We start from the raw sequence: 12,864 nt of genomic DNA on the forward strand, positions 1-12,864 counted from the left end.
GAGAACTTGTGAATGTGTGAGAAGCAAAACCTCATGGGACATGTAGTCCTGGGCAGGGAGTGAGTGGTTCTACAGGCAGAAGTTTTTTTACCTTGCTATAAAGGGGACTACTGTACACGGTCTGAAATTAATTTGACCAAGAAGTTTTCTATTATGCTTCTTGAATTTTCCCATCACTGTGGTCGAAAACTAACATCGATTTGACCCCACTAACGATTAGAAAATCGAACGTTCTTAAAATGACTTTTTTTTGAAGGAAGACATTGTTTTTGTATGGCCAGCATAAACGACAGCAGGTGCAGGGAGCTTTTATCAAGCCACCTGCCTATGACAAGGGGGTCTGTCATACATAATATATTACAGTTCTGTCTGAAAATCCACAAAACAGTCTCTTTTTTTTAAATAAAAAATTTGATCCCAGTCTGATATTTACCAGATTCAACCTCTAATAGTATATACAGTATATATCTTTTCTGTCTGTTATTCTCAGAGTGGATTAGAGATTTTGCTCCCTAACCATGTAATTGGTTATTTATATTTACCAATGCATATAGATATTTAAGAATAAATTGCCTTTTTTTTAAAAAAAACTTTACATATTAACTAAAGTCATACACCACACTTTTAAGGTTATTATCCGATTAATTAATCTAAACAATAATTGGTCAACTAATTGATTATGAAAATAATCGCTAGTTGCAGCCCTAGTGGAGAATACTTGGCTATGTGTTTTACTTCAAATGACAGTTTGGGAGTAGACAGTTACATTTAAAAAAATACAATGTAAAATTAACAAGGGACACCAACATAGTTGTATCTTTGATCTTAAAAACTACGGGATAATGGTTCTGTGATAACTTGCCCAAATAAAAAAAAAAAAAAACACAATATTATTCTTGATAATCACTAGAAAAAAAAAAAAAGCCTTTGAAAATTAGTTTGCAATAACTCCATCAGCATCACCAGCAAAGCAGCTTCATTATTATCCCATCCCCAACAAGAATTAATTCTCCATTACGAATGCTAGTTTACAAGACCGACCGCTTCCGGCTCGTCCTTGCTTCCGAGCATGCGTGTTTGTACTTTGGACTTTTGTACACATGATCGGAAAATCCGACACCACACATTTGTTGGCGGGAAATTTGAAGACATGCTATACAACATTTGTTGGTGGAAAGTCTGACAACAATTGTCCAATGGAGCATACACACCGTCTGATTTTCCGCCAACAGCCTGACATCCAACATTTCCCGTCAGAAAATCCAATCGTGCGTACAGGGCTTAAGTCAAGGTTCATGGACAGTACAACACAACTATCTTATTTTAATCAGCTGCGTTTTCCCTTGAAATGCATCAAAACGCATACCGACATACATAGGCACACATTCACGCGCAATTCTTTCCAGCGATTGCAAATTAAAACCACATCTAGCAAAAACAGCAAGTGTCGCTCTTGCCAAACGCAAAACACAATTTGACAATCCCTAATAGGTTGCGTTACCCAACACGGGCAAAATGCAACAAGATGAAACCCATAGTTTGCCATAGTTAATGTGCACTGGGTGAAAATGGAACATCCTGCATTTAAACAAACACCACACTATAACACATCAGCGTGCTGCAACCAATGTAAAGAAGTATATTTTAGCTGCTGCTTTAGAAAAAAAATCCCTGCACATCAATGCATTGTACCAATCTCCGCTCAAAAGCATGTAGCTCACGTGTGCTAGTGGCATGTAGTAGTATGAATCCAACACGCAACACATTGAAATGCAGTCTATTATACAGATTAACAGACTGACAACAGCTTTTAGGATATGACAACCATTTGAAAGCGCAGTACTGAAAATTATAGCGAATGCCATTCATATGCTCAAATAAAATCTCAACTGTAGATAAAAATGATAGTATTGCCCATAAAAATCAATAAGATAATAGATAGTATTCTACTGCAAGGTATTAAGGCTACTTTCACACTGAGGCAGTTTTCAGGCATTTTAGCACTAAAAATAGAGCCTGTAAAGCGCCTGAAAACTGCCTCATGCCTCCCCAGTGTGAAAACCCGAATGCTTTCACACTGGGGAGGTGTGCTTGCGGGACAGGAAAAAAAAAAAAAAAAAAAAGTCCTGCAAGCAGCATCTTTGGGGCGGTGTAAGAGCGCTGTATACATCGCACCTACACTACCCCTGCCCATTGGAATGAATGGAGAGCGTTTTGGAAGCACTGCAACACAGGCACTTTTAACCCTTAACCCCTTCTTGGGGGTTGAAAGCGCTCCGCTAGCAGCGATAAAGCGTATGTGTAGCTGCTGACTTTTAATTTTTAAAGGGACGGGCGGAACTACTCTAAGTTAATTTTAGGGCATACAAGTGCAATAAATGACCCAACTTTTGGTAAAATAATGAATAAAACATTAGGTTGTACCAAACTCCTATGTTTGGTTGCACCATGTAAATAGATAACATGTCAAACCTTAAAACTGTGTGCACCCATAAAATGGCAACAAGCTTCATTACACTTTATTTTTCCATAGGCAACGCTCTAAATCCCCTACAGGTCATCAGGTTAGAATTGAAGGCGATGTTCACCTTTCATAACCGTTTACACCTACATACAGGGTGTAACATGTTGCTAAACAAGCAGTCCCTGCACCCACCCTGAGCCCCCATTCTCCCTGCACCCGCTGTCACAATTTAAAATAAAACACGGTTGTGCCCACCCGGCCGCATCATTCATTCACAAATTTCTGTGAATGGGAGAACAGTGTGGCTGACAGCTTGTAGTTCTCATTGAACTACCAGGGCGACAATGAGCGATCTAGGCAATTAGTTTATTCTTCCTGTCATTCAGTAACAGCTACACTGACAATCTGCAGGAGCCTTGAATTGCACCCAAGATCTGCTTTGAGATCCCTGTTATGTTTTGCAGAAAAAAAAAAAAAAGAAAGTGAATCCTAGTTTTTCACTCTTCTCTCTGCAGTGCTTAAAGGATGGATCAGAGTGATGTCCTATGCTGGAGCTGACCAACCAGAATCGCTGCATAAAGAGGGAGAAGAGCAAGGATTTAAAATCCTCAGACCACTGCACTGACACCTCAACACCCACGGAGCTAAGTACGGGGGGGGGGGGGGGGGTGGGTACACTCAGTCTATTGTACATGTAAATTTTACATACTGTCAACATACACATGCTTTTTAGGAAGGCAATAACTACTGGTTTTATAATGTGCCTACAGTTTACAGTTCTGTGTATTGCAAGTAGCTTATTTGCCGTTTCACAGGTTGATGCAGTTTTGATACAGGATATGTTGTTTGGAACTTGCTAACTCAACAGTCCTAAATATTTATTAGAAAAACATTTGCACATTTTCCTAAGACCACCAAAATTACCAATGAGGCCAATCTAATCTGCATACAGACTGACCTCAAAGTTAGCTGCTGTGGTCAACCATGCACATCTTACACAGAAAAAAAATCTCAGAACTCCAAAATACATGGCATATTTTTACCAATTAAAAATAAACATTACCTCATCCAAAAATTACTCTAAAAGCAGGTATAGTACTGGACCATTGGACAAGGGAATCCTGCAACAAAAATAAATAAAAAAATATATTAATACTTTATTCACTGACTGGAGAAAAGAGCGTAAAGGATATATAAAACCAAAACTGATATTTCATTTTTACATGTTTAATTTCAAGATGAGTAGCATGCTCAGTTAAACCTGAATTTACATGGGCCATTGCCAAACTTTTCTTTTAAAAAATAGTAGCCATGTTAATTCAAAGGCTTCAGTACTTTGCAACACTAATGTGATATAGGAACGAGAACAGAACTAGTCATGCTGTTATTTTTCCAGGTCAGGGACTTCTAAGTATTGCAGCCTGGGACAGCCAGTTTACTAGCAATTTCAGAAAATCCGCAATGCATGTCTCCATATTTCTGGACCATTATATTTAATAATCTAGGCTGACTGTGCAATGTAAAGTGAAATGCAAGCATGAAACAGTTTAAGGTTGCTTTAATCATTAAAAGCAGAGTTCCACCCAAAAGTGAAACTTATGCTTTGAGGACTCCTAATCCCCTGACATGCCACATTTGGTTTTGACAGGTACCCAACTCCCACTTCCGCTCGCGACTCGAGCGGAAGTTCTCTTCTCCCCCCTGCAATCTTCTGGGACACGCCACAGGTCCCAGAAGATTGCCCGGCCATTCAGGACGCGCAGTACGCACCCGGCTGTGTAGCTGCAAGCTGTCACAGCCGGGTGCCCACACTAGAGATGTGGGCGCCGGGGAGAGGACAGAGGTTTTGGGGAGCCACATCGCTGGACCGTGGGACAACGTGTGTGTGTTTATTAAAAGTCAGCAGCTACACTTTTTATAGCTGCTGACTTTTAATAAACACAGAAACTGCTGGGACTCTGCTTTAACCCTTTCATGACTAAGCCAATTTTTGAAATTTGGTGTTTACAAGTTAAAATCCGTATTTTTTGCTAGAAAATTACTTAGAACCCCCAAACATTATATATATTTTTTTAGCAGAGAATCTAGAGAATAAAATGACGATTGTTGCAATATTTTTTATCACACGGTATTTGTGCAGCAGTGTTTTAAACGCAAATTTTTGGAAAAGTGACACTTTCATGAATTTTAAAAAATCCAAACAGTAAAGTTACCCCAATTTTTTTGTATAATGTGAAAGATGAAGTTACGCCGAGTAAATAGATACCAAACATGTCACCCTTTATAATTGCACGCACTCGTGGAATGGCGACGAACTACGGTACCTTTGAATTTCCATAGGCGACGCTTTAAAAAAATTTTACGGTTACCAGGTTTGAGCTACAGAGGAGGTCTAGGGCTAGAATTATTGCTCTCGCTCTGACGATCGCGGCGATATCTCACATGTGTGGTTTGAACACCGTTTACATATGCGGGCGCGACTTCCGTATGCGTTTTCTTCGCTGCGCGAGCTCGTGGGGACAGGGGCACTTTAAAAAAATTTTTTTTTTTATTTATTTTATTTATTTTTGTACTTTATAAATTGTGTTTAAATTTTTTTTTTTTTTTTTTACTTTTATTGCTGTCACAAGCAATGTAAACATCCCTTGTGACAGTAATATGTGGTGACAGGTACTCTTTATGGAGGGATCGGGGGTCTAAAAGACCCCCCCATCCCTCCTTTACACTTCAAAGTATTCAGATCGCCGAAAACGGCGATTCTGAATACTGTGTACTTTAAATTCGGCGCCATTGGCAGCCGAGTAAACGGGAAATGACGTCGCTTCCGCATTTACAACAAGAAGGCTGGAACGAAGCCGCTCGCAGCTTCGTTCCAGTCCGCCCCCAGCCGCCGAAGGCAGCGGAACGGACACCGGGCCTCCCGATCGCACGGGAGGCCCGGTAACAGCGGCGGGAGGCGGCGGGAGGGGGGGGATGTCCCCTCCCGCTCCTCCGGTATAACAACCGAGCGGCTTTTAGCCGCATCGGTTGTTATACTCGGGTAGCCGATCGCCCGCTGAAACCAACGGTACCAGGATGATGCCTGCAGCTGCGGGCATCATCCTGGTATAACCCCGGAAAGCCGAGTACGCATATATGCGTTCGGTCGGCGGGAAGGGGTTAAGTACAATTGACTAGAATTTCAGATCTGATTTTGTATGCAGTTTCCAACTTGAAAGCACCAAAAATACACAAGTGTGAACAGGGCCTAGGTTTATAGTAAATTGGTTGTAGTAGACATGTTGAAAAAAAGGCAAAATGTAGACATCTGGTAAATAGGAAAACAGAAAAGGAAAAACTGAAAAAGGCAATATTATAAATAAATATAAAATCTCCCAAAAATCTACTAAAATGCAAGGAGCGCACTATAGCAGTAAAAAAACAAAAGAATGAGAAAATATTTTAACCACTTCAGCCCCGGAAGGATTTACCCCCTTCCTGACCAGAGCACTTTTTACAATTCGGCACTGCGTCGCTTTAACTGCTAATTGCGCGGTCATGCAATGCTGTACCCAAACGAAATTTGCGTCCTTTTCTTCCCACAAATAGAGCTTTCTTTTGATAGTATTTGATCACCTCTGCCGTTTTTATTTTTTGCGCTATACACGGAAAAAGACCGAAAATTTTGAAAAAAAATGATATTTTCTACTTTTTGTTCTAAAAAAAATCCAATAAACTCAATTTTAGTCATACATTTAGGCCAAAATGTATTCGGCCACATGTCTTTGGTAAAAAAAATGTCAATAAGTGTATATTTATTGGTTTGCGCAAAAGTTATAGCGTCTACAAACTAGGGTACATTTTCTGGAATTTACACAGCCTTTAATTTATGACTGCCTATGTCGTTTCTTGAGGTGCTAAAATGGCAGGGCAGTACAAAACCCCCACAAATGACCCCATTTTGGAAAGTAGACACCCCAAGGAATTTGCTGAGAGGCATGTTGAGCCCATTGAATATTCATTTTTTTTGTCCCAAGTGATTGAACAATGACAAAAAAAAAAAAAAAAAAAAAAAAAAATTACAAAAAGTTGTCACTAAATGATATATTGCTCACACAGGCCATGGGCATATGTGGAATTGCACCCCAAAATACATTTAGCTGCTTCTCCTGAGTATGGGGATACCACATGTGTGGGACTTTTTGGGAGCCTAGCCGCGTACGGGGCCCCGAAAACCAATCACTGCCTTCAGGATTTCTAAGGGCGTACATTTTTGATTTTACTCCTCACTACCTATCACAGTTTTGAAGGCCATAAAATGCCCAGATGACATAAAACCCCCCCAAATGACCCCATTTTGGAAAGTAGACACCCCAAGCTATTTGCTTTGAGGCATGTTGAGTCCATGGAATATTTTATATTTTGACACAAGTTGCGGGAAAGTGACAAATTTTTTTTTTTTTTTTTTTTTTTTTGCACAAAGTTGTCACTAAATGATATATTGCTCACACAGGCCATGGGCATATGTGGAATTGCACCCCAAAATACATTTAGCTGCTTCTCCTGAGTACGGGGATACCACATGTGTGGGACTTTTTGGGAGCCTAGCCGCGTACGGGGCCCCGAAAACCAATCACTGCCTTCAGGATTTCTAAGGGCGTACATTTTTAATTTTACTCCTCACTGCCTATCACAGTTTCGGAGGCCATGGAATGCCCAGGTGGCACAAACCCCCCCCAAATGACCCCATTTTGGAAAGTAGACACCCCAAGCTATTTGCTGAGAGGCATGGTGAGTATTTTGCAGCTCTCATTTGTTTTTGAAAATAAAGAAAGACGAGAAAAAACATTTTTTTTTTTTCTTTTTTCAATTTTCAAAACTTTGTGACAAAAAGTGAGGTCTGCAAAATACTCACTATACCTCTCATCAAATAGCTTGGGGTGTCTACTTTCCAAAATGGGGTCATTTGGGGGTTTTTTTTGCCACCTGGGCATTCCATGGCCTCCGAAACTGTGATAGGCAGTGAAGAGTGAAATCAAAAATTTACGGCCTTAGAAAGCCTGAAGGCAGTGATTGGTTTTCGGGGTCCCGTACGCGGCTAGGCTCCCAAAAAGTCTCACACATGTGGTATCCCCGTACTCAGGAGAAGCAGCAGAATGTATTTTGGGGTGTAATTTCACATATTCCCATGGCATGTTTGAGCAATATATCATTTAGTGACAACTTTGCGCAAAAAAAAATTAAAAAAATAAAAAATTGTCTCTTTCCCGCAACTTGTGTCACAATATAAATTATTCCATGGACTCAACATGACTCTCAGCAAATAGCTTGGGGTGTCTACTTTCCAAAATGGGGTCATTTGGGGGGGTTTTGAACTGTCCTGGCATTTTATGCACAACATCTAGAAGCTTATGTCACACATCACCCACACTTCTAACCACTTGAAGACAAAGCCCTTTCTGACACTTATTGTTTACATAAAAAAATAATTTTTTTTTGCAAGAAAATTACTTTGAACCCCCAAACATTATATATTTTTTTTAAAGCAAATGCCCTACAGATTAAAATGGTGGGTGTTTCATTTTTTTTTTTCACACAGTATTTGCGCAGCGATTTTTCAAACGCATTTTTTGGGGAAAAAACACACTTTTTTACATTTTAATGCACTAAAACACACTATATTGCCCAAATGTTTGATGGAATAAAAAAGATGATCTTAGGCCGAGTACATGGATACCAAACATGACATGCTTTAAAATTGCGCACAAACGTGCAGTGGCGACAAACTAAATACATTTTTAAAAGCCTTTAAAAGCCTTTACAGGTTACCACTTTAGATTTACAGAGGAGGTCTACTGCTAAAAATACTGCCCTCGATCTGACCTTCGCGGCGATACCTCACATGCATGGTGCAATTGCTGTTTACATTTGACGCCAGACCGACGCTTGCGTTCGCCTTAGCGCGAGAGCAGGGGGGACAGGGGTGCTTTTTTTTTTTTTTTTTTTTTTTCCTTTATTATTATTATTTTTTTATCTTATTTTTAAACTGTTCCTTTCATTTTTTTTTTTTTAATCATTTTTATTGTTATCTCAGGGAATGTAAATATCCCCTATCATAGCAATAGGTAGTGACAGGTACTCTTTTTTGCAAAAATTGGGGTCTATTAGACCCTAGATTTCTCCTCTGCCCTCAAAGCATCTGACCACACCAAGATCGGTGTGATAAAATGCTTTCCCAATTTCCCAATGGCGCTGTTTACATCCGGCGAAATCTAAGTCATAAAATGCTCGTAGCTTCCGGTTTCTTAGGCCATAGAGATGTTTGGAGCCACTCTGGTCTCTGATCAGCTCTATGGTCAGCTGGCTGAATCACCGGCTGCATTTTCAGGTTCCCTGTTGAGACAGGAGAGCCAGAGAAAAACACGGAAGACGTTGGGGGGGGAGGGGCATTCCCTCCCACTGCTTGTAAAAGCAGTCTAGAGGCTAATTAGCCGCTAGGATTGCTTTTACATGAAAGCCGACCGCTGGCTGAAAAGAATGATACCAAGATGATACCTAAACCTGCAGGCATCATTCTGGTATAACCACTCAAAGTCGTGAATGGCGTACCTGAAGACAAAAAAATGGTTAACAATAAAGCACAGTAAACGGTAAGGTATAAAAAATTGCATACCTGAAAAGCAAACATGATAAAACATAACAACAATAAAACATTGCAGAATAGAATACAGTAAAAAAGAACAGAACAATAGAGAGAGAGAAAGAACAATAAAACGACAACTATTTTTTTTTTTATTTTATATTTTTGTATGTGTTTTTTTTTTTTTTTTTTACACTTTTTTTTGTAACTAACTTTTATAACTGTAACCGGTTCCAGGTTCGGGTCTCTCAAAATGCGATGGCATCTTGGGAGACCCTGTGAAAGTGTGCCTAGTCTGTGCAATGCTGTACCCTACGCTAATACTCAACTAGTGAATGGTAGTGTTCAAAACATTCACCAATGCAAAGACCAGGATTGTCAGGACAGGAGGGACAATAATAGCGGGTGTCACGCCTATATCTGCGCTTGCTGCAGACACGACATCTTTTTTGGGGGGGTTCGTTGGGTAGGGGTACTCGGGAGGACATAAAGAAAATGCCTCTCATGCAGCCGACTGCATTTGGTTGGGGATGTGAATGGGGGAAGTACGGGCGCTGCAGAAGTGGTGGGTTCCCAATTAGGATTGGCGAATGCAGCAGGAAGGGCACTATGGACACGACGGGCCTGTGTTTGTCTTCTTGGTGGCAGCGGGACACTACTTGTGCTTGTCACCTCACCAGCTTGAACTGCACTTATGGGACTCGCCACGTCACCAAGTGTTACTGCAGTGCTGGTTTGACTACAACCGGGGTGTACTAGGCCGCTGGGGCTTGCCAGTTCACCAAAACGCTACCAAAAAAACTGTTAGCGATCGCAGGGATCAGGCCTGACTCTGCGAACACTGCAGTTATGCGTTTAGTGTTTTGTAAGTGACAGTGATCGATCGATACTGCACTTGGGTGGGCTGGGCTGGGCCGGGTGGAGGGGCAAAACGCAGGTGCTAGCAGGTATCTGGGCTGATCCCGCTAACACTGCGTTTGTGGGAACCCTAAACTGCTGGGGACGCTAGTATAGATCTGATCAGATCAGATATTGATCCGATCAGATACTATACCACTAAGGGAGGCGTATGCTGCGTGCGTGGGTGTTAGCGGTACTGGCGCTAATCTGACGCTGCCTGGGGCTGGTGCTTGCCAGTTCACCAAAACGCTACCAAAAAAACTGTTAGCGATCGCAGGGATCAGGCCTGACTATGCGAACGCTGCAGTTATGCGTTTAGTGTTTTGTAAGTGACAGTGATCGATCGATACTGCACTTGGGTGGGCCGGGCAGAGGGGCAAAACGCAGGTGCTAGCGGGTATCTGGGCTGATCCCGCTAACACTGCGTTTTCGGGAACCCTAAACTGCTGGGGACGCTAGTATAGATCTGATTGGATCAGATATTGATCCGTACAGATACTATACCACTAAGGGAGGCGTATGCTGCGTGCGTGGGTGTTAGCGGTACTGGCGCTAATCTGACGCTGCCTGGGGCGACGCATATCACCGCCGGGCGACCGGGGGGCTAAACCTTTATTCGGTAATAAACGGCGGGTGCCCTGACACTATAAAAAATAAACAAACTAACCAGCGTCACCGTAACAGTTATACGGTGATCAGTGGTGAAAGGGTTAACTAGGGGGCAATCAAGGGGTTAAAACATTTATTAGGTAGTATATGGGGGTCCCTGTCGCTATAAAACGCTGACGGCGAACCTAAATATTTACGTTCCTAACTAGCGTCACCAGCGACACTAATACAGCGATCAGAAAAATGATCGCTTAGTGACACTGGTGACAGGGGGTGATCAAGGGGTTAAAACTTTATTAGGGGGGGTTAGGGGGGTATCCTAGACCTAAAGGGGGGTAATACTACCTGCCCTAACACTGTAACTGTCACAAACTGACACTATGCAGTAATCAGAAAAAAAAAAAAAAAAAAAAAAAAAAAAATACTGCTAATGTCAGTTTGTGACAGGGGGGGGGGGGTGATTGGGGGGGGATCGGGGGGCGATCGGGGGGGGATCGGGGGTGTAAGGTATGCCTGGCATGTTCTACTGTGTGTGTGTGTGTGTTGTGTGCACTTACATGTCTTCTCTCCTCGGCGCTGGACGGAAACTGCCGAGCCGAGGAGAGATGACATCACATCCTCTGCCTGTGTGAAACTACACACAGGCAGGGGAGGATTCCTATTGGCTGGGAGCGATCGCGAGGGGGGGGCCACGATCGGATGGTCTCCCCCTCGCCTCCCGACGCTCCCAGTCAGATGCCGACCGCCGATGGCACCGGGGGGGGGTCCGATCGGACCCCCCGCCCGCGGGAGGCAGATCACGTATATATACGTGATTCTGCCTGCCCGTGCCATTCTGCCGACGTATATCTACGTTAGGCGGTCGGCAAGTGGTTAATATAAGCTAAATAAAAGTAAATGTTTATTGAGTAGGGTTGAACATGTAGTAATGAGTAATGTGCACCAGTTTTCATTACATAAATTTATCTAACTGTAAGGGCTCTTTCACACGGGCAGATCAGTCATGATCCGCCCTGTGAACACCCGCTTGCTCAGCGGGGATCGCTCCGCCGATCCCCGCTGAGCAGGAAGATGACAGGTCCATCGCTGCACGCTGTGCAGCGGCAGACCTGTCAGAGCGCCGCTCTCCCCTATGGGGGGGATCGGATGATGACTGACCGTAGTGTCCGTCGTCACCCGATCCGATAACGGACGGAAAAGTAGGGTTTTCCTCCGTTACACTTTTCGGATCGGAGCGGGTCGGATGTCAGCGGACATGTCACCGCTGACATCCGACGCTCCATAGGGATGAATGTATGTCCGTTTTTCATCCGAAAACGGAAGGATGAAAAACGGACATACGGATCGTCCGTGTGAAAGAGGCCTAAAGAAAAAAAAAAGTTTCACCCTCCGGGATGTGCACTCTGGTCGAATGAATAAGACTCCATTCACACAGGGGCAACTTTGGATCCGACTTCAAGTCGCCCTACATGAAAAAAATCAATGTAAGTGAATGGATATGTCTTAATGCACACTACTGCAGTCGCTCCGACTTCAGAAAAGGTTCCTGTACTACTTCAATCTGACTTGTACCCATTGATTTCAATGGAAGTCGCCTCCAAGTCGGAACCTTGTTCATAGTGAGGCAACTTTACAGGAAAAAGAAAAGAATTTACCCAGGAAGACCGCGATATGCCAGCGCTGAGCTGGCTCACTCATTGGGAAAGGAAAAATGCGTTTTTTCCTTTCCCAATGAGCGACAAGCAATACCGACATGTGTTTGGTATGAATCTTGAGGGGGGACTCCACGCCAAATTAAAAAAAAAAAAAAAAAAAAAAACGGCATGAGTTCCCCTCCAAGAGCATACCAGGCCCTTAGGTCTGGTATGGATTTTAAGGGGAACCCCCTATGCTGAAAAAACGGCGTGGGGGTCCCCCCAGAATCCATAGACCCTTATCCGAGCACGCAGCCTGGACAGGAAAGGGGGTGGGGACAGACGAGCGAGCGCCACCCCGCCTCCTGAACCGTACCAGGCCGCATGCCCTCAACATGGGGGGGGTGCTTTGGGGAAGGGGGGCGCCCTGCGGCCGTACATCTTTCTCTAAACCCATAACCATTTTAAAGCCAAAAACTAGAAGATAAGCCAGCCAAGTGGGGACTAGCAAAATTCACAAGTCAGTGCCCATAGACTGCAATGGTATTTGTTGTATAACTTTTGCCCATGTTAAGCTCTTTGTTTTACATTTTAGAGCAGTGGTTCTCAACCTCAGTCCTCAAGTACTCCCCACTGGA

The 12,864-nt window shown here is 42.9% G+C and overlaps 1 protein-coding gene across 2 annotated transcripts in view; it reads right to left on the minus strand.

Moving 5' to 3' along the window:
- Positions 1-12,864, minus strand: part of TBL1XR1 (TBL1X/Y related 1) — a 262,070-nt gene that overhangs the window by 128,951 nt on the left and 120,255 nt on the right. For both annotated transcript variants that reach the window (XM_073626244.1, XM_073626243.1), the window contains exon 2: positions 3,528-3,585. The gene's annotated coding sequence lies outside the window, so the exon portion shown is untranslated. The remainder of the gene's footprint in view (positions 1-3,527; positions 3,586-12,864) is intronic.

The sequence above is a fragment of the Aquarana catesbeiana genome, linkage group LG04 (assembly GCF_042186555.1).
Source record: "Aquarana catesbeiana isolate 2022-GZ linkage group LG04, ASM4218655v1, whole genome shotgun sequence".
Lineage (NCBI taxonomy): Eukaryota > Metazoa > Chordata > Amphibia > Anura > Ranidae > Aquarana > Aquarana catesbeiana.